The sequence below is a fragment of the Trachinotus anak genome, unplaced genomic scaffold, assembly GCF_046630095.1.
Source record: "Trachinotus anak isolate AG129_WGS33_773 ecotype Australia unplaced genomic scaffold, CSIRO_AGI_Tana_v1 ptg000031l, whole genome shotgun sequence".
NCBI lineage: Eukaryota > Metazoa > Chordata > Actinopteri > Carangiformes > Carangidae > Trachinotus > Trachinotus anak.
The window spans coordinates 9,154,113-9,175,864 of record NW_027273882.1 but is presented as its reverse complement, the minus strand read 5'-3'; the positions used below and the strand labels follow the sequence as shown (position 1 = coordinate 9,175,864).

General features: G+C 42.6%; 1 long non-coding RNA gene across 2 annotated transcripts; it reads left to right on the top strand.

Annotated features, from left to right (window-relative positions):
- Positions 1–4,150: 4,150 nt before the first annotated feature.
- On the top strand, positions 4,151–16,020 carry LOC139612128 (uncharacterized). Of its 2 annotated transcripts, none has more exons than XR_011686441.1 (3): positions 4,151–4,785; positions 7,779–8,030; positions 11,212–16,020. It is a non-coding gene; the product is annotated as an uncharacterized lncRNA (long non-coding RNA). The 2 variants fall into 2 exon arrangements; XR_011686440.1 differs by having other exon boundaries at positions 4,151–7,533.
- The last annotated feature ends 5,732 nt before the right edge of the window (positions 16,021–21,752 follow it).

Genomic DNA, 21,752 nt, shown 5'->3' with positions numbered 1-21,752 from the left:
CAACACCTTGTGTGGTGACCAATCAGTTTTTAATCTGATCAGTTTGTTAATGTTGTCAATCAAATCTGATCAGACCTCAGTCTCTGAGACCATTATGTTCAAAAACACAATGTTTAGTGAGTTTTTATTTATTTTATTGTTTTTTGACCACCACAACACACACACACACACACACACACACAAAAACACACACACACACACACACACACACACAAACATACACACACACACAAAAACACACACACACACACACCCACACACACACACACACAAACACACACACACACACACACACACACACACACACACACACACACACACAAACAAAAACACACACACACACACACACACACACACAGAGAAACACACACACACACAGGTATTTAATGGCCCATGAATCATCACAGAATCATGTATTTCAACATATTACACAATGCATGTAATTAAAGGTGACTCATCCTGATCAGTGACACAAAGTGAGGAACATAGTTTGGATTATATATATATATATATATATAAAGATTATATTATATATATTATATAATATATATTGAGGACTTTTTCCTTGACCTTTTATTTTCCACAACATCATGTGAGAAAACCAGGAAACAAGATAAAAATAAAACACTAACATACATTCACTAATCCTCTTGAAATAAAACTAGCACCAGAAAAGACTTTTTTTTACCTTTCATGCTGTTTTCCAACAGCATGAAACGGGCAAAAAGGGCATAAATAACAACCTGCAGCGCTGCACAGAGCGGGGATGCTAGCACTCGTACCAAAGGCTCTGGTTCTCACCAGATATTTAAAAGTTCCCAGACACACAGGAAAGGAAGAAATAATGTGCCAGAAATATAGTTGACATCATGTTGTAATGGCTGGTCTTTATTTGTTAGTGCTCCCTGATGATCTAGAGATGATCTGGCTTCAGATCCACCAGCCTGATGGTAAACCAGTTTTAACTATATTTGTGATAACAGCTGAATTCAGGACAGTCAGTGCTCGAATTTACCCTTCAATTAACTTTCTGAGACTGCATCAAGAGCTATCAGTTTGGTCATTGGTCCCTGGTGACAGGGTGGTGCCCCGAGGTTACTACTTGTAGTAAACATATATATATATATATATATATATATATATATATATGTATAATTTGGTGATTATCCTTGATAATCATTAATATTATCAACAATAACCAAATGGTCCCTACCTGTGCACAACAGCTCTCCTCTGTGTATGGTCTGACCCAGGTCATGACTCTTCCCACCAGAGAGATGATGAACTCCTCCACATGTATCGATCACATCCACACAAATATTCCTGAGCTTTGCTCTGATGTCACCTCAACAGTGACAGGTTGTAGTGACCATAATCTGATTGTTGTCACTGTGAATAGAAGTGTACCCAGAGCTCAGACGTTACTCAGTGCATCATGGCTGGACAGTGAGACCAGTGAGACAGTGAATGGATTTCTCTTGAGAGGAGTTTTTCCATCTCTCCCAGTTCACAAGAACAAAGCAGCAAACCTGACTGCAGAGAACAGCATGCTGGATACTAAAATGACGGAAACAGTTATCTGTGAACAGATTCAACATTACTTTGAGACAAATCAACTGTTCACTCAGTGTCAACCCTAACCTGATGATCTGATAAAACACTGGCACCATAAACTAGTAGAGGCTGCATTCCTGGATTTCAGTGCTTCCTGTAATGTCATCAGTCACGAGTTGCTGGTTTTCAAACTCAGACTTTATGGTTTTTCAGATTCAGCTGTTTCTCTGATAGAAAGTTATCTCCACAACAGAAAAGAAACAGTGAACTACAACGGCTGCTTCTCTGACTGTGGGGTACCACAGGGCGGTCCCCTCGGCCCCCTGCTCTTTTGTATTTTTACAAATGATCTGCCCCTTGTCTTACAACAATCCTCCATTGTTATGGATAAACATCACATGACAGTTTCTTACTTAGCTCAAGATCATGAGGAGTTAAAATGTGTGTTTGCAGCTGAAATACAAGCTGCGCGTGACTGGGTGAAGGACAACAGGATGATTTTAAACATTTCTCATTTAAAGATCAGTGCAGTTGAGTTGTATTCATAGAGCTCCAAGTGATAACAGAAGTTATCTTTTATCATTATTTACAAACAGATGTTGAATGGAAAAAAACATTGTTTCTTTAATGTGTAGGCTGTTTATGAGTCATACAGTTGATTGATGTGGGTATCTATGTAGATGTTTTACACTGTGCATTGTCTCATTAATAATAAAACCTATCAATCATATTTAGGAATCATAAAATAATAATTATCTTAATCTAAGTGAATGGATGGAATATTAACTTGACCAATTTACTGATTATTGCCTTGTTGCCTGCTGTATATTGGTTATTGTATAACATAGGCAAACATAGGCTATAATATAGGCTGCAGTTAGCAATGTACTGTTAATTAAACAATTAGGCTTCTTACAGCCACACTGAGAGAGAGGATGACATGAAGCAAGGGCTACTGGTCGGACTTGAACCTGTGGCACTACAGTCACAGTACACGCTCTCCCAGATGACACTGTTGATGGATTACCCCCTGGTTACCGGGTTAGGATTAGTTAGTTAGTTCCTACTTGGATTACTTTTTGATTTGGTCCCTTGTCCTGAAGTTAGTCTGAGCTTCTGTCAGTTTACATGTTGTAAATAAACTGAAGTTGTTAAATCTGCGTCTCTGTGGTTGTTTGGAGAAGACAAGTCTTTTTCATGTTGTTTCTCAACCATCTCTTGACAGGATCGAAAATAATGATAATAATAATCACTCATTCAAAGTTACATGGTGCTTCACTATCAGGATTAAAACATTTCAGGACTGCAGAGAGGAAGATAGAATCAGTACAACAACAACACAATCACAGAAAGCAGCAGACAAGAGGTGAGATGATAGAACAACATGTTACCTGGTCGAGATTAGATTAGAGATTAGAGATGTGAGATTAGAGATTAGAGATTAGAGAGAGGCCTGAGTTTGAGATGCTCCTCAGCAGGTCTCTGTCTGCAGGCGTTGATGTACCCACAGGAAACCTTTGGAGAACCAAAGAAAGAGACTTCAGATTTGACTCCTTCACTGTTTCACACTGAAAAGTCGTACAGGCAAATGTTTTACAGTGAAATGTTTTAACAGTAAGTGTTTTACAGTGAAATAATTTAAAATGTTGAAAGGTTTCAGGTTTCACTGCTTTAACAACAGCAGCCATAACATGATAATATTGATTGGGAGGAAGGCAACAGTGACCCCCTCCAATCCAGGGACCAGCCCCTGAGACAACTGATCAATTTCACTGCAACACTACCAAGATTTCAAGAGCGAATCCCAAAGGAGAAACGTTCCTTCGCTAAGATGTGCACATCAAACCATCAGAACCGTCACCGTGACCCTAAACCTCCAAACCTGCCTCCAGCCTGAAGCAAGGCTGCGGCTACTAAAGCTCCAACCCTAACAACAAAGCAACGAACCACACGAACCAAACCTACGTCCACACAGACCAACTGGTCTCAGTCACAACCAGTATCTAAAACTCAGACTGTGAAGTAAACCAGGACTAACAGACACTAATTCACTTACATCCTCTAAAGGCCTTTAATGGTGACACAAACAGTAACAGTTCCACTCCAGATGACCTCCCACTGTGACTGCGCCTCCATGATGTCACCAACAGGATGTGACAAAACAGGAAGACCGCACATTCTGCATTTGAAGACCAGACGGTCCAGTTCAAAGGCTCCTTCAAATGTGTCCCTCTTTCCCCAGGATTCATTGCACCGGTACAGAAAATAATCTGTCATCAAACAGCACAGAGTCTGGGGATCGAACTGTTCAACAGTAACAGTACAACTGTTAAAACAAGGACCTGAAAACAAAAAGTTATTGTGAAGAACAGTTGCCTGTTATCGAGGTTGCTAGGCAACAGACACACTTTGCAATGCAAAAGAGGGAACAGCTGTTGACACAAAGAGAAAATCCTCCGTACACCAGACTGTTCAGTTAAGCCCTCATGGTTTACGACAACTATGAAGGGCCACACCTTCGTCCTCCTGAAGGATGTGGCCCCTGAACCAGGAAACAGTTGTTGTCTGTAAATAAAGCTGAATGTTTTGATGTGTATCAGTGAAACACAAAATATAAACAAAGGACACCAGTCAGAGGAAGACGGGGACGGGGTCCTGCAGGTCTGGATTATTGACCTGGACCCAACCTGCTCAGGTGTGCTGCTCCACTCATCAGTTTCCTGGAACAAGAGGAAACCACAGGTAACAAGGAAGGAGAAGTGGGGGCCCCACCTGAGGCTTCCCTGTGCACTATTTATTCAAAGTACAGTTCGTTCTGTTCAACACGGTCACTTCTGCACCTGGAGCTGTTCGAGAATCACCTGACACACACCTGAGTGTGTGACAGAGTCCGTGAACTCTCACAGTCCAGTGGAGTCCAGGTCTGTTTGACGTACATCAGTTCACGTGTTGTCTGTGACACACCTGTCTGAGTCTGGCTTCATCTCAGGTCCTCCACAGACCAGGACCACAGAGACCAGATGGACTGTTGTGTGACACCACAATTAAATTACCTTTGTGTCAGCATAACTTCCTGAACACTCGGGGCGGGGTGAACAGGTGACACTGCAGGTGAGTCACATGACCAGCAGACACACCTGAGTGAGCAGTGTTGGTGTCGGCGGAGTATCCAGTCTGAAAGCTTCCTCCTGGTCTTCCTCTGGCTCCTGGTCCAGCTGGACCCTTTGACCGGTGAGTACACACTAACAGGTGTTTTACTGCGGTGTCTGGTTGTTATTACGATGAGATGTCAGGACGACAGTGGACAGGTCCACTTCCTGGGTGTGATGGGGGACGGGGAGCTGCTCAGTGTGTGTGTGAGTGGAAATGGTCGGACAGTGATGTGGATCAAAGGCAGGACTTTCTGAGCCGGTCTACAGCTCTTGTCAGAGGCCCCGTTGTGTTGAAACAGGAGTCATGTGAGTGATGTTGACATATATGTCAAAGGGCCGCGGGTTGGATTCGAACCCCGGGGTTCGAGGACTAAGCCTTAATGGTACGTGCTCTACCAGGTGAGCCACTGAGGCGCCGCAGGTCTGTCTCTAATCTGAAATGGTAAAATATGTGTATGAACATATATTAAAATACCTATATGATGATTTTTTTAATGGTCTAATATGTTGTGACCATATATGTTAACATATTTGACATTATGCTTATTTATTAAAACATCATACATATAGAAATTATTCATTTTAAACACAGTGTCTCAGACTCTTGGACCCTGCTGTTTATGATGTCAACGTACAATAACAGGCTGTGGGATGAGATATATTCATATAACATGTCTACAGTATAAACATTCGGATCCTCTCTGTTCTCTCTGAGCCATGTCCTGCAGACATCTGATCATCATTTGTCTCACAGTCAGAGTCTAATGATGTGAAACCTGAGTCAAAGCTTCAGACTCCTCAGTGTCTCAGACTTATGCAAACTTATGCAAACACATGGGAACATCCAACAACAACGACCCTCACCAACTACATGGAACTACATGCACCTCCGTGACTGTCGATGCTGATGCCTGGCAGAGGAACTAAATACTTTTTTTGCTCGCTTTGAGGCAAAGGGGCCCCTCAGAGCCCCACTGCCTTCACAGACAACATCAAGTGAGTTGTGTGTTCAGGTCTGTGAAAGCTGCTGGACCTGATAGAGTACCTGGCGAAGTACTCAAGGCCTCTGCCAACCAGCTCTCAGCAGTTTTCACCAAGATTGTCAACCTCTCCTTGTCACACTCCACAGTCCCACCTTGCCTCATCCCAATCCCCAGACACCCATCCACCAGCAGTCTCAGTGACTTTAGACCCAGCGCACTTATTGCCAAATGCTTTGAGAGACTCATGTCACAGCCCTCCTCCCACCTTTGACCCCCCACCAATTCGCTTACCGAGCAAACAGATCCACCGATGATGCTGTCTCCACAGCCCCCCACACTGCTCTGTGCTACCTGGAGCACCCAGAGACTTACGTAAGGACCTTTGTCGACTACAGTTCGGCTTTCAAAACTATCACCCCTGACATCCTTGTGGATCAGCTGACTGCCACTTGTTCCTGGAGCAAAAACTTTCTAACAAACCACAGCTCGTCCACCCTCACGCTCAGCACAGGCTCTCCACAGGGCTACACTCATGGTTGCACTCCCACCTACTCTACCAACACAATAATTAAGTACGCAGATGATACCACCCTGGTGGGCGGCTACAGGGATGAGGTGCAGCAGCTGGCAGAGTGGTGGGTCAAGAACAGCCTAACTCTTAACACCAAAAAGACTAAGGAGGTGGTCGTAGACTTTAGGAGGCACAAAGCCACCCCCGCTCCTCTCCTCATCAACAGAGACTGCGTGGATCGGGCCCCGTCCTTCAAATTCTTGGGGACTCATATATCGGAGGACCTCTCCTGGGCGCCGAATACAACAGGTGTGAGAAAGGCTCATCAGTGTGTACACTTCCTGAGGAACAGGCTAGAGCAGAAGCTGCTCGTGTCATTCTACCGCTCCACTGTCGAGAGCATGCTGGTGTACTCCAGCTCTGTGTGGTAAGCTGGCTGCACAGCAGGGCACAGGAAGAAGCTTCAGAGGGTGATAAAAGCAGCTGAAAGAACATCGGTTGTCCCTTGCCCCCCTTGGATGACACTGCCAGCTCCCGACACCTCTCTAGAGTAAAAAAGATCATTGAACACCACCTCCATCCTGCACACCACCTGCTCAGCCTGCTGCCCTCTGGCAAAAGGTAAAGGAACATAAAAAACAGAACCAACAGATTGAAAAACAGTTTCTTCCTGTGGGCTGTCAAGACAATCAATACACACATGAGCCACTGAACTGTCCTTATTAATGAAACATCCCGGGACAAGAGCAATTATTCCTCAATGTGCTTAGTTGTAAATTACTGTGTTTTATATTTTTAAATTATTATTGTAACATCTCTTACACAGCAGTGTTTGCTTGTTGTATCTTTGTTGTATATTTTAAGTGTTTTGTTCTTAACTGTCTTTTTTTGCACCCACAGCTGTAACAACCCAATTTCATTGTGTAGACAATGACAATAAAGACTTTCTTTCTATCTATCATCCCACAGCACTCTGTACAGTGAGTCCATGATGTGTGACTGTGGAGTCACAGCCTCGTGGTTGTATGGTATTATGTTGCTCCTCTGGTGAACCTATGGTGAACCTGTGGTGCTGGATCTGTGAATGATGTGCTGTGCTTTTCTTTCTATCAGACATTTTCTGTGTTTGGATCTGTAGAGAAGAGGTTTGTCCAGGTGAGGTTAGGTGCTCACTGTAAAGCAAACAAACATGAAATGACAAAAGAGGTGGGGCGTGTGTCACTCAGAGAAAGGCCACGCCCCCAACTCTACATAATGTGAAGCCTCAGTAAAATGTAAACAGATGAGTTATATAAAAACCATCTGTAGGATCTGGAGGAGAACTCGAGTTCAGGTGAGTTCAAACTGGGTCATTAATAATGACCAAGGTGTTTGTCGTTAGTTCACATCAGTCAGATGGATCAAATAAGAACATTTATTGATTGTATAGTTGTTATGCTTAACTGATAAATTGATTAGTTGATAAACTATTTTGACTATTTTGATAATCTATTAATCTTTTATGTAAAATTCAGTGACAACATTTAATGTTTTCAGCTTGTAAAATGTGAAGATTTGCTGTTTTTCTCTGTTGTATAGAAAGAGACTGCAGCTGCAGCTCAGGTAAAGACCAGCAAGTCTACCTGTATGAGTCCTCCTGTATGAGTCTACCTGTACGAGTCTACCTGTACGAGTCCACCTGTACAAATCTACCTGTACGAGTCTACCTGTACGAGTCTACCTGTACGAGTCCACCTGTACAAATCTACCTGTACGAGTCTACCTGTACGAGTCTACCTGTACGAGTCTACCTGTACAAGTCTACCTGTACGAGTCCACCTGTACTGTAAGGTAAACTGTCCTGTTTGCCTGAGCACTTAAACTCTTTCTGTATTCAGCATGACAGCGATGATCTTCCGCTCCATCCTTGTTTTCTCCACTAAATGCAAAACTATCAGTAGTATAGTGTAGTATTTTTTATGAAGTCTTAATAAATGTGAGTTATAAATGGCTGCCACCCCTCCTCCTCAGCCTGTGCTTCGAGGAATTTGAACATTAAGATTAGTAGGGGGTGTAGATTCATTCAGACTAACATATTTATCCTGCCGCAGCCAGGTTTCAGTTGGTGTAGTCAGGTGTCATTACTGCCGACGTGAATTACAATCGTACTGTATTTACGCTTATCCTTCACCCACAGTTTCAGGTTTGATTCAATGTCGCCTGCTCGGGCCCCAGGAAACATTTGACTATGGCCGCTGGTGTCGCTAACTTCACGTTTCTCAGAATAGAGTCACCAATGACCAGAGTTTGCTTCCCAGTGGGTGTGTCGCTGAGTGGGGAGAACCTGTTAGAAACGTGAACAGGTTGGTGGTGAGCCGTGAGCTTTTGTTTAGGACTAAGCCTCTTCTTGTTCCAAACAGTCACCCAGCCGCCCTGACCTCCCGGCTGCTCGGGAGCTGCTGGGGGGAGAGAAGGAGCTACAGAAGGAGCTACTCTGGGTCGGTCTGCACCAGCTACTGGGGGGTGGCTAACTGGAGAAGCTAAAGATGTGGTTTCCATGGTGTGGAGCCGGGATCCAGATCACTGAGCCTCGCCTCCATAACTGCGAACAAACTACATTTATTACATGAACCGTTACCGCTGAAGGAGGCAGAGGAGGAACTGAACATGAAGCAGGCTGAGCAAGAGAGAGCAGGAGAGGGAGAGGGAGAGAGAGAATCCATCGCTAACTGCTAAGCTAAAGTGGTTAACAGAGCTAGCGTGTAAACAGTTGTATTTTAATGAGAAGCTCGCTAAAAGAAGGAGAGAGCTAAGAGTGATCGAACAGAAGTTCGACAGTACAACAGATAATTAGCAGTTTTAGTGAAAAAAATGTAACTAGGATCAGCTAAATTCAGGGACAGCAACAACAAACACAACACCACCAGCAAATGGAAGTGACACAATACGCTTACCGCAGCATGAAAAGGTGGTAGTCACTGTTAGCCACTTCTCTGAATGTCCTAGAGACAGTCAGTCTCTCCCAGGTTAAGGACACATCACAGCACATCTGCATGATGAACATGTAGCAGTCCCTCTACTACCTTTTTCTGCCTCCTCCTGTCAGTACTACGCCACTTCCCTCACTCAGCTCTCTGGCTGATGGGAAGGCCCTAAAAAGTATAACATGTTCTGCTGCATGTTCCTCTTGATCACCCACATTCAGTGGTACATTATTTCTCTTATTCACTTCTCAGTGAGAGCAAGGTATCTGAACTTCTGACCGGTGGTTTTCCTACTACATGTCTCCTGGATCCCATCCCCACAAACCTCCTCCAGGTCATATTTCCCTCCACTGCACCAGAAGTCACAAATATTTCCAAATGCTTTTAAACTTGACTCTGCTCAAGTAGAGAACTGGTCTCTTTGCTTCCATTCCTAAGTTTCCAAAAGGGCAATTTTCAAACAGGTCAACCACCACATCCTGCTGTCTGTGGTCTTCAACATGGGCATCTTGGGCAAAGCCCTTCCCTGGTTTGAATCTTGTCTCACTGGTTGCTCCTTCAGTGTGTCATGGCAGGAGAAATGTCCCATCCCCTCCCCACCGGATTGCCGCAAGGATCAGTACTGGCCTACTCCTCTTTGCTACGTACACCACCTCCTGGGGTCCAATTATCTGCTTGCATGTCTTCTCATATCACTGCTATGCTGACAACACCCGGCTATACCTGTCATTCCCACCAGACGACCCCGGGGTCTGTGTGGACCTCGGCCTGTCTCTCTGACACATCAACATGGATGAAGGAACGCCACCTTCAATGGAACCTCTCTAAGAATGAACTCCTAGTCAATCATTCTCTTCATCATGATATCAACATCAAAGTCATCTCGTCATCTCTGACCCCAACCAAGATTGCAAGAAACCTGGTGTCATGTTTGATGAAGATCTCTCCTTCTCTGATCATGTTGCATCCGTCTCCAGGTCCTGACTCTTTGCTCTATGCAACATCAGGAAAATCAGGTCTAACCTGACTCAGTCCTCCACCCAGATCCTGGTCAAGACCATGGTGATCTCTCAACTCAACTACTGCAATGTTCCTCTGACAGACCTTTCTTCACTCACAGTGAAACCCTTACAGATGGTCCAGGATACAGCAGCACATCTGGTCTGGACTTCCACTACCTCCCCCTGACCCTGAACCAGATCCAGTCTCTGATGCTGCCTTCAGAGAGACTTCTGGGTCTGAACTCAGTCCTTCAGCCTGATGCTTCTTCTCCTCCACTGTGCTCCTCTAATGTCTGTCATCACCATCCCTGCACACAGACAGTCTCAGTCTCAGTCCAGACTGTTCTGTTCTGTGGTTCCCTGATGGCTGAACCAGCTCCTGAGAGCTCCTCAGAGCAGGAGCGTCCCTCTCTCTCTTCAAGACCCTGTTGAAGACTCCTCTAGTCAGAGAGTCTGATAGATGAGTTAAATGTAAATGTAAGAGAATGAATACCTTTTAATATCTTACTTATCTGTCGAAAAGAAATATTACTTGGTTGGACTTTGGATAACTGATCCTTACAGTCCTGTCTTTGGCCCCATTCTCGCGGACACGATATCTTAGTAATGCCTTGAAGGAACTTCTTCAAGTTCAGCACAAACATTAATTTAGACTCAAGGATGAAGTTATTAGATTTTGTGGTCAAAGGTCAAAGGTCAAGGTCAAGTTGACACACTTTTTTACTATTACTCAAGACTTCACACAACAATTACGACAAAATTTAATACAAATGGTTAATATTTTATATAACTCTGGATAAAAAGGGATGTAATATGAAACTACTCTGAGTCATGGAGGCAGACGACCGTCAGGTGGTAATTCTGGTTCTATATGTATTATTTCAATTTGATAATTATGTAACTTTATACACTAAACTGTTATGAGTTTTAAAACTCAGATTACATCATCAGCATCACTGGAGTTTGATCACCTGACCTAACGATGCTCTCATGAAACAGTGTGACAGTGTGTTACTGTAACAGTTGTGGTGTTTGTGTGTGTTGCAGCAGTGAACAGGACTGAGACTGGAGGTTTCTGCAGAGGTGGACCACACAGGGACCAGAGCAGAGCCACACCACTGTACCACAGTTTCTATCAACACAGACTGAACCCTCAGCTACGTGTTGTCAGACACACAAGAGACTCAAAACCAGGAGCTGAGAAGGAGGAGTGACTGTGTCTTAGCTCTGATCCTGATCATTCAGTCATTAACTACAAGGGTTTGAACTATGGCTGCTTCACATCCCACTGCTGACTCTTTGGACACACGGTTATCTATAGCTCATCTCAACATCAACAGTCTCAGAAATAAGATTCATGACATTAATCACATATTAATTCTTCATCAGATACATGTGTTGGCTCTCTGTGAAACTAAGTTAGACCACGGTGTTGAGGACAGAGACCTGGATATCTCAGGATACAGGTTGTACAGGGAGGACAGAGACCAGTACGGTGGTGGTGTGGCTTTCTACATTCAGAACCAGGTTCCAGGTGAACCTCGGGGTGACTTAGTGCTCCCTGGTTTAGAGATGATCTGGCTTCAGATCCACCGGCCTGATGGTAAACCAGTTTTAGTGGGCTGTTGTTACAGACCACCAAGAGCTGACATCAGGGACAAAATCTATGAAATAATAAAAAAGGTGTCTAAAGAAGACAAGGACGTTTTCCTGCTGGGAGACTTTAACATCAACTGGCAGACAGATTCTCCACAGAAGAAGAATATTACTTTGCTCTCCTCTGTGTATGGTCTGACCCAGGTCATGACTCTTCCCACCAGAGTTACTAAAGACACTTCCACATGTATCGATCACATCTACACAAATATTCCAGAGCTTTGCTCTGATGTCACCTCAACAGTGACAGGTTGTAGTGACCATAATCTGATTGTTGTCACTGTGAATAGAAGGGAGATGTGCACAGCCAACAAGAGGAAATCTTTAATGTCAGACAGCCATCTAGTCAGATATGACAACCCGACTTTGTCACATCATCTTATAGCAAAGAGAATCATGAAAGACAAACAGTGTTCTCTCAGTTTTGAGGAAGTTAATGTTGAAAAGGTCAAAAGCTTGTTGTCATTGCTCCCTGAACATATTCTGCTTCAAACTGCTGCTGAGGACGTCTCTGGTTCCATATGTCACCTACTGAACAGATGTCTCTTGAGAGGAGTTTTTCCATCTCACTGGAAAGAGTCCAAAATGATCCCAGTTCACAAGAACAAAGCAGCAAACCTGACTGCAGAGAACCATAGGCCTGGTAGTTTGCTGCCTGTCTTAAGTAAAATGATGGAGACAGTTATCTGTGAACAGATTCAACATTACTTTGAGACAAATCAGCTGTTCACTCAGCATCAACATGCTCACAGACTCGGTCACTCCACCATAACTGCTGTTTGTCATATGATTGATAAGTGGTGCAAAGACCTTGACGACCATAAACTAGTAGAAGCTGCATTCCTGGATTTGAGTACTTCCTGTGATGTCATCAGTTACGAGTTGCTGGTTTTCAAACTCAGACTTTATGGTTTTTCAGATTCAGCTGTTTCTCTGATAGAAAGTTATCTCCACAACAGAAAAGAAACAGTGAACTACAACGGCTGCTTCTCTGACTGTGGGGTACCACAGGGCGGTCCCCTCGGCCCCCTGCTCTTTTGTATTTTTACAAATGATCTGCCCTTTGTCTTACAACAATCCTCCATTTTTATCTATAAAAACTATCTGGCAGTATCTTACTCTGCTTACCGCCGTCATGAGATTATTGATGTGTTAGGAGATGAGTTACAAGCTGTTTGTGACTGGATCAATGAAAACAAGATGATCTTAAACATCTCAAAATCTAAATCAATGGTATTTGGAGACGGGAGAAGAATATCTGATGGTTCCCTGCTCTGCCTCTCTATACAAGGCATCAAGCTGGAACAAGTTGATAAGATCACATTAGTCTGAGTTACACTTAGCCAAGATGAGTCCCGTTCATACAATGATGAGGACGAGGATGTTTCAAACTTAGGCTCAAGTTAAATTAAACAGCAACAAACAGATTTCAGGCTTCGGTATCAACAGAGGCTGAGTGGTCTGGTCATGTCTTATTATTATTATTATTTGCAAACAGATGTTGAGGCGACTGGTTGACTAGTATTTTTATTTTTATTAATCTTATTTACACTTTATTCGGTCATGTTTTATTATACTATTATTATTATTATTTACAAACAGACGTTGAGAGGACTGGTCATGTTTTATTATTATTATTATTATTATTATTATTATTATTATTTACAAACACGTTGAGTGGACTGGTCATGTTTTATTTTTATTATTATTATTTGCAAACAGATGTTGACTGGACTGGTTGACTACTATTTTTTTTTTTGGGGGGGGGCTTTTTTGTGCCTTTATTAGATCAGTGGAGACTGACAGGAAAGGGGGTAGAGAGAGGGGAATGACATGCAGGAAAGAGTCGGACCGGTCGGGAGTCGAACCAGTGACTGCCTGCTAAGAGCGTCTCACACATGGTACGCGCCCTAACCAGTCAACTACCGGGACGCCCCCTATTTTTATTGTTATTATTATTATTTACACTTTATTCGGTCATGTTTAATTTATTATTATTATTATTATTATTATTATTATTATTGTTATTATTTACAAACAGACATTGAGAGGACTGGTCATGTTTTATTTTTATTGTTATTATTATTATTTACACTTTATTTGGTCATGTTATATTTGTAATAATCAGTCGTACACTCAAAGAAATTATTGGAGGTTTGGTCATAAGAACTCGTTGGGTTTTTTTCGCACTGTATTCACTGATATTTCAATGCACCTGATATTGTAGAGTAAAGATGTTCTTTAATTGTTCTATCATATAATATTATTATCACCGTATCATATTTTTTCTCCAGATGGGCCTAACCTTACCCAGCACAGCTTAGCACACAAACACACACTCACCTACACACACACACTTCTACATTTCGTGGATGAAACACTGAATGTTCTTGTTTTTCTTACATTGTAAATAAATGTCTTTAAGTGTCTTTAATGTTGCACAAGAAGAATATTGCCAACCTCTACTCATCAGAGCTCAATACTGGTTTTGGTTGTTGTTGCTAAGTTAATTATCAATCAGAATTCTAAATGAATAAAAACATTTGGGACTGAACAACGTTAGCTCTGCTTTTTCCTGCTTCCTGCTTTATTCAACAGGACAGTGGAGAGTCACAGGAAATGAGGCGAGAGGGAGGGGAATGAGCAGTAAAGAGTGGAGCTGGTGGGGAACTGGGGATTTGCTGCTTGGAGAACGTTCTCTCACGTGGTACGCGCCCTAACCTCGCAGATATCAGGTCACCCAACTTAAATTCAGTTATTATTTAATATTATTATTTTTACTATTAATATTTTATTAATTTGTGATAACGCATTGGTAAACTACCAGTGCCCAACAAAATGGTGTGAGGAAGAGTATTGGTGGCAATTATTCTTAATTGTACAACATTAATGTCAGAATATTTTGGCTTAAACTACAAAAGGGTAGAATTTGAAATTTGAGTCCAGCACAGGAGAAGAAATCCAGCTGAATTTACAAACAAGTGCACTGTGCTGAGAACTGGTTTCCTCATCAAATTAAGCTAAAGCAGTTTGAGACGTACGTCCTGTTGGTGCTCTCTTCCACTTAGTGTTAGATTAAGAGCTTGCTACAGATGCTAGTCGTTCCAGTGTAATATCCTGCGGGAGGTGTGGGAATCATTGCTGTCTAGTCAAGCTGTCGCAGCTGGCTGTTAATTCAAGGATCCTCCTTTTTAACTAAGACACAACCTGTCACAGGTACAGTCACGTTCCACGAGAAAACATTTAACTGTAAAAATGTACCTTAAAAAGATTTCATTATAAAACATCTCAGTAGAAATCATTAACCCTCAGAACTTTTACATTAAAAACATTTCAGTATAACACATTTAACTTAAAATAAAAAATAAATTTCACATTATGACATCATGTAATTCAGTCTTTAACTGTATGTTCTTTTTATTTCCTCAGTGTTTTTCTTAACATAAGAACGTGACACTGTCTGTAACAGACCTGCAGAAAAATCAGGTGCAGAGGCAGATGCAGAGTGAAGCTGCAGATGAGTCAGATAAAAGCAAACACAGCTGATTAAACACACAGAGAACATCTATTCAGCATTTTCCTTCCTTGTTCAGGTGACATTGTTGGACAGGTGAGTTCAACATGCATGCAGCTAACTTTAGGTAAAAGTAGACTAGTAACACTACTCTGTAGTACAATACTGCATTGAAAGCTAATCTCATGTTAGAGTACAGTATCATCAGCATAATGTACTGAAGGTGTAATTATTATCCACGATGTCAGGATGGATCATACCTGACAGGTGAGGACCAGGACCAGGACCAGAATCAGGATCAGGATCAGGATCAGGATCAGGATCAGGATCAGAATCAGGATCAGGACCAGAATCAGGAACAGGATCAGGATCAGAATCAGGATCAGAATCAGGATCAGGATCAGGATCAGGATCAGGATCAGAATCAGAATCAGAATCAGGATCGGAATCAGATTCAGGATCAGGATCATAATCAGGACCATAATCAGGATCAGGATCAGAATCAGAATCAGAATCAGAATCAGGATCAGGATCAGAACCAGAATCAGGATCTGTTTTTATTGCCTGGTAGGTTTTCACATACGAGAAACTGCAGGTCAGTATCACTTAAATATAAACAGAAGAATTTACCAATACAATATTTACATGCGAAGGATATGTTGTAATATAAATGTATACAATATGAATATGTACAGTGTCTGGTGTGCTGCTGCTCGTTCATAACCAGGTGTATGTTGTTGTGTTGAATAAAAGTAAACGGTCCGTGTTGGGCAGAAAGACAGAACTCTGAGTCTGTCCACAGCTCACTGAGAGATTCCTGAACCTTCTGCCGGGTTTCGATGCTGGTTCACGTTTCAAAAGTTTAAATCAAAGTGGCCTCTGCCCTCTGTCACTGACACAGCTGCTGGGGACAAAGGACTTTGGCACATTGGTCCAGTTTTACAGGAAAAAAGATTTTAGTTTGAATAAATCTCCTTTAAAACGAGTCATTATTTAAGCAAACTGAAAGATTAATGTGAGCTACACCTGTTTGTTGGAGCACACCCAACGCTGCTGTGGAGTACAGGTGATGACTCATTGCTGATCATATCTACACTTCATTTACATCACTGAGGGCAGATAATATCAGAGTACTGCGTACTGAGTACTCTTCATGCTGAGCCGGTCTCACTGGTCTGACTGGGCTGTGCTCAGTTAGCAGGAAGTCACACTGCGTTCATTCTTCTGGACACTGATCAGGATCATTCATCAGAATCTGACACTGATTCCTTTTGATTCCTTCAGCCTTCCTGTTACACTGATAGATTAGATCCACAATGTTCTGGAGCAAACTGACCCTCTGAAACATGAAGGTCTGTTCCAGGCTGGACCTCAGTGGAGGACTGGACCACACTGCTAGTCGACAGGTAACACAGACACACCTGTCTGTGTCAGCCTGCAGTCTTCAGGAGCCAATCAGGACCAGCCATCAGAACAAAGTCCATCACAACAACAAAGACATGTTTTGACTTTGTATCTGTATTTTCTTTTATTGACTTTTTCCAACTCAAAATACCAAGAAATTCATAAAACGTATAAAAGTATTTGGAAGATGTTGAAAGCAGAGGATCAGTTTTTACAGTGCAGTGCGGTGAGGTACGTATCAGTGCTTGATATGATCTTCATCAGCTGATGATAAACTGGTGGCAGCTTCCCTGTTGAGATTTCACAGATGTTAATCAGATGTGAATCTGAACAGTGTTGTTTTCACAGCTCTGTGTCGGCCACGTTCACATCCTTCATGTTAAACAACACAGGGTCTCTGTCATATAAAATATACATTTTATTGACTATTGTCCCAGAGAGCTCAGACACCAGCTTCATATCAAACATGACTCTGATCTTGAGGGTCAGGATTAAGGTCAGCGAATTCTAGTCACTGTAACGTGTGAACAAGTGAAGCTCCAGAAACCTGTGTGGGGCAATAAGAGAGTGAAGAGGAGCAGTGAGGGGTTTGGTGTCGGGCTCTCTGAAACACTGAATCAGTGTGAATCATGTGTGTCCATGTTTTGAAGTCTAAACAGCGACATCTGGTATTACATTGGTGTGGAGGAGTTAAACTTGAGTCATGATAAAGCAGTTAGTCAGAACTCAGCTGGTCTCACTGGTTCATAATAAAACACATCAGAATCAGAATTGACATGGACATCCACCTTTAAACTGTGTGGAGCTTTAATGTTCTTGAACGACAGACTGGGGTGGTGGAGGTTTATTTGAGTCTGAGCGTCTGAGGGTGGAGCCCGGTGTGACGCCCACAGCAGAGTCAGTCTGAGCTCTGGTGGAGAAAAACCTGAATCACAAGTGAATGTTTCACTTGTGATTCATGTTTCTGGAGTTTCTCTCCAGAAACATGAAATCCACAGAAGCTTTAGATATTTACTTATTTACACAGTCACTGTGGATGTCTCTCAGTCTGTGCTGCTCACTTTGTTTAGTTAGTTTCACACATTTCACACAAATGGTTGTTGCTCATGACACAGTGTGAAGAAGGAGTCAAGTCAGCTGATGAGGAGCCAACAGAGGCTAAAAGGACAGAGGCTGGATGTTGGTGAGTTCAGTGTCTGGATTTACTCCTCTACAGGCCAAGATGGCGGCGTGCACGGACACAGTGGCTCTTAGCTCTCTGGCTTGGTGCTTGTTGTATTCTTGTACAATGACAACAAAGGCTAATGATAATAATAGTAATAATAACAATAATAATAATAATAATTATCATAATTATACGTTTATTTATAAGGGCCTTTCAAGACACTTAAGGACACTTCAGAACAAACAAGATAAAAACAACAGCAACAAAGACATATATACAAATAAAATAAATAAATAATTATATTTGTTTGTATCTTCATCCCTGAATCTTTATCATCTGTCACTAACTCACCTCAGCACATCAGTTAATCCCACATCCATAACACTGTCACACTAATGCAACAACACTGATCCACATTTGAGGATCCACCCCTGGAACAGAGCCCTGACAACATCTGTCTCCCAGCAGAAATACATCAGGTGTGTTTGTCCTCCTCTGTCCTGTCTTCAGTGCAGCTGGGAGAGACGCTGTCTGTAGCCTGATCCGTCCTGACCCTTCTGCAGACACTGTCACAGCCTCACCTGGCCTCAGCAACTGGAATCAGGCCTCAGTCACAGTTAAGAGTTCATGCATTTTGATGCCTCTGCGCCTGCACTTGGTGGCCAAAGGTCAAAGGTCACTGTGACCACACAAAACACATATCTGGTCATGACTGGTTGGCAGACCCACACTGATCTGACTGAGAGTTAGTGACTGTAAAAAACTGTAAAACTCGAAATGTATTTTAAAGTGAAACATGAATGAAGCAAACCAACAGGTATGACTCACCTGTGTGACGCTGCTGATGTCAGGTTCGCCATCAGAGGAATGCAGCCAAACAACCTGTTTCACTTCCTGTTCACCTGAACACACCTGTGAGTCCTGCTTTCATCTGAGGACGACTGTTTCACAAATTCCTGAGAATGAAAAGGTCAAATGAGCTGAACACATGATGATGATTAGGTCACATGACCTGGACACACCTGATCACACATGATGTTTCAGAGCAAAACAGAACACAGCAAAGAAAAGACGGAGCCTCTGTATGAAGAGCTCATGTGTCTGGACGACGATCGAAAAACCACAGAAAAACAAAAAACATGTCTCCCTGCCCTGATTTTCACACAGATGTTTTCAGATTTTCACACAGATGTTTTCAGATATTTACACAGATGTTCTCAGATTTTCACACAGATGTTCTCATGTTTAATTCTGGCGTCTTTGACCACAAATGGTTTCCCACTCTCTGAACCTTCCACAGTCGCCCACTCTGCCTCATTGATAATAAATACCTCATATGTACTGATGAAATATTAACTGTTAAGAATGAACAGAACATAAATCTGGATCTGTTTGACCCGTTAAACCCAGATCAATGTGGCTCATGTTCATTCTGTATCTTTGGAAACTGTGACAGACGATAAAGTTCAGAGTGTTTGAACGACACTCAGACTGACAGACGGGTGAGCAGGTGAACAAACAGGTGGAGCAGGTGAGTTGAGTCCACGTGAAGGCATCTCAGGTGTGTCATCACCTGCCCCCCCACCCCACCCGCCCCCACTGGTCGGACCGGTCGGACCTTCACGCCTCCTCACTGAGGAGGCTCAGGTATAAAATGTGGAGGAGGCGGATCAGAGCGTCACTCCGGAGCCGGACGGACGCCGCTGCTGCTGATCCTCTTTGGTCCAGTGGTTCTAGACAGTTCAACAGTAGTGAGCCCACATTTGTGAAATGTTTAGGACCACTTGATCAAGGTAAAGGAACTGTCATCTGGAAAACATCTGGATGTTCTCATCAGTCAGAGGACGGACTTTATCTGACATCACAGCAGGACCTCAGGTGGGCTGATTCTGTGTCCAGGTGTTTGATTTACTGACCTGCACCGACTCCAGCTCCGAGACGTGTCTGTTCACTCCTCGCTGCACCGGCTCAGGGTCGAGTTCAGATCATTTCACCTCTTTGGGTCTCAGCTTGATTTAAATGAGGACGTTTCAGTGAAATGAACTGAATCTGTTTTAGAAGCTGCTTTTCTCACGGAGCTGCAGCCATCAGCTGTTTGATCAATGAACCCTCAGATCTGAAGTCAGACCTGAGAGGAACCTGAACAACTGTCGCCTGTGTGGACCTTTTATTGACAAAGTGATTACAAGAAAATAATCAGAAGATTCACTGATGATTTAAAAATATATCATTATATTATATATAAAGTGTCATAGAATGAAGAGAAGCAGAACATCAGTCTTTTTCCTGTGTGAAAACTGTTTCTTGACCAGTTGTGACATGTTGTTGTGTTTGTGTGTCATTGTGTGTCTGTTGTCTCCAGCGTCTCTTCACCTGTCAATCATCCTGCCTCCAGAATCAATGAGACCAACAAGTGAACAACAGCCACATTTTCTTACTAGCATTAGCTAGTTAGTGTTAGCCCTTACACAACTGTGTGCCCTCAGTGTGTCTGTGTTGTCAGTGTGTATCAGTGTGTTGTTTGTTTTGTTTGGCTGTATAACATATTTTTCTGATGTTTGTGTATTAAAATGTGTTTGTGTTGAGACATTTGACTCCAGTGAAGCTCAGTGAAATGTCGTCTGTGTTTCTACTGAAGAAGCTTTGACTGATTTTCACATCAGTGAATCCATCTGCTACACTTCATTCAGAACTTCAGCTCCTTCCTGCTTTATTACCACATCAGCTGTTACAGTAAAGCTCATCAGGTGACTGAAATGATTTACTGCTCAGTGTGACAGGAGGCACTGGTCCTGAGCTACAGCCACGTTCTGAGGGTGAAAGGTCAGGGGTCAGATATCATTCTTATTATGAAGGTTGATCAATGACATCGTCTTTTACAGTGTTTGACTATGATGAATGTGTGACTGTGTATTTATGTGTTACTGATTCAGCTGTGAGATAACTATCGAGGGTACAGGCGGTGCTGCTGTTGAACTGCACTGTATTGACAGGTGCTTCTGTTATTTTGTCCACCACAGTCAAATCATTGAGCATAGTCTAAACAACATACACACCTCTCTCCAATGCAAAACAGTTCAACAGCAGCCTCCAAAATAATACAGTTCCATCACCTCTTTAACAGTTTCAACAAAAATTGAACATTACAACCTTCATGAATGAATTTATTGCAGCACTGATATTAAACTGATGTAGTTTAGGTGTTAATAAACTGACAACCACACTGTTTGTGGGTGTTTACTATTTGTATTAGTTTGGTAAAGTGAGCTGCTTGAAATTATTATATGTGTTTAATGGTGATGATGCCTGTTCATTTGAAAATGTTTAATAAAGATTTTAAGAAATACATTATATTTTCCACCATGTATATGGTTCATATCATGTCACTCTCTCTCTTCTATCAAATATCTGAGTAACTGAAGATAAAAACTTTCCTGCTCCACGTAAACCGTTAAAATCGGTTGAGAAATGTAAACGTCTCTCCTGTTTCCTCCTAGTTTTTCACAGGCCTTCCAGGTCCAATATGGCGGCAACATTGACGTCCGATACAGCTTGAAAATGACCAATCACAGGAGTGGAAACATCAGCCATTGTCCCCGCCTCCACAGTCTCAAAAGTCAAGATGTGAGCGCGCAGAGAGGGCGGAGCAGGTGTGAGCACAGGTGTTGAGAAATGGTAAAAACTGAGTGAAACCTGTGATTTCAGAGGAGCAGTTATCAGATGACGGTGAAACGGTTTATCTGTAGAAGCCAGAGACCAGCGGAAGAATCTGTGCTTCACCTGCCTCGTCAATTAACCATTTCACAGAGTTAGAATGTGGTGTTCTAAATCACTGATGCTGCTAGAGAT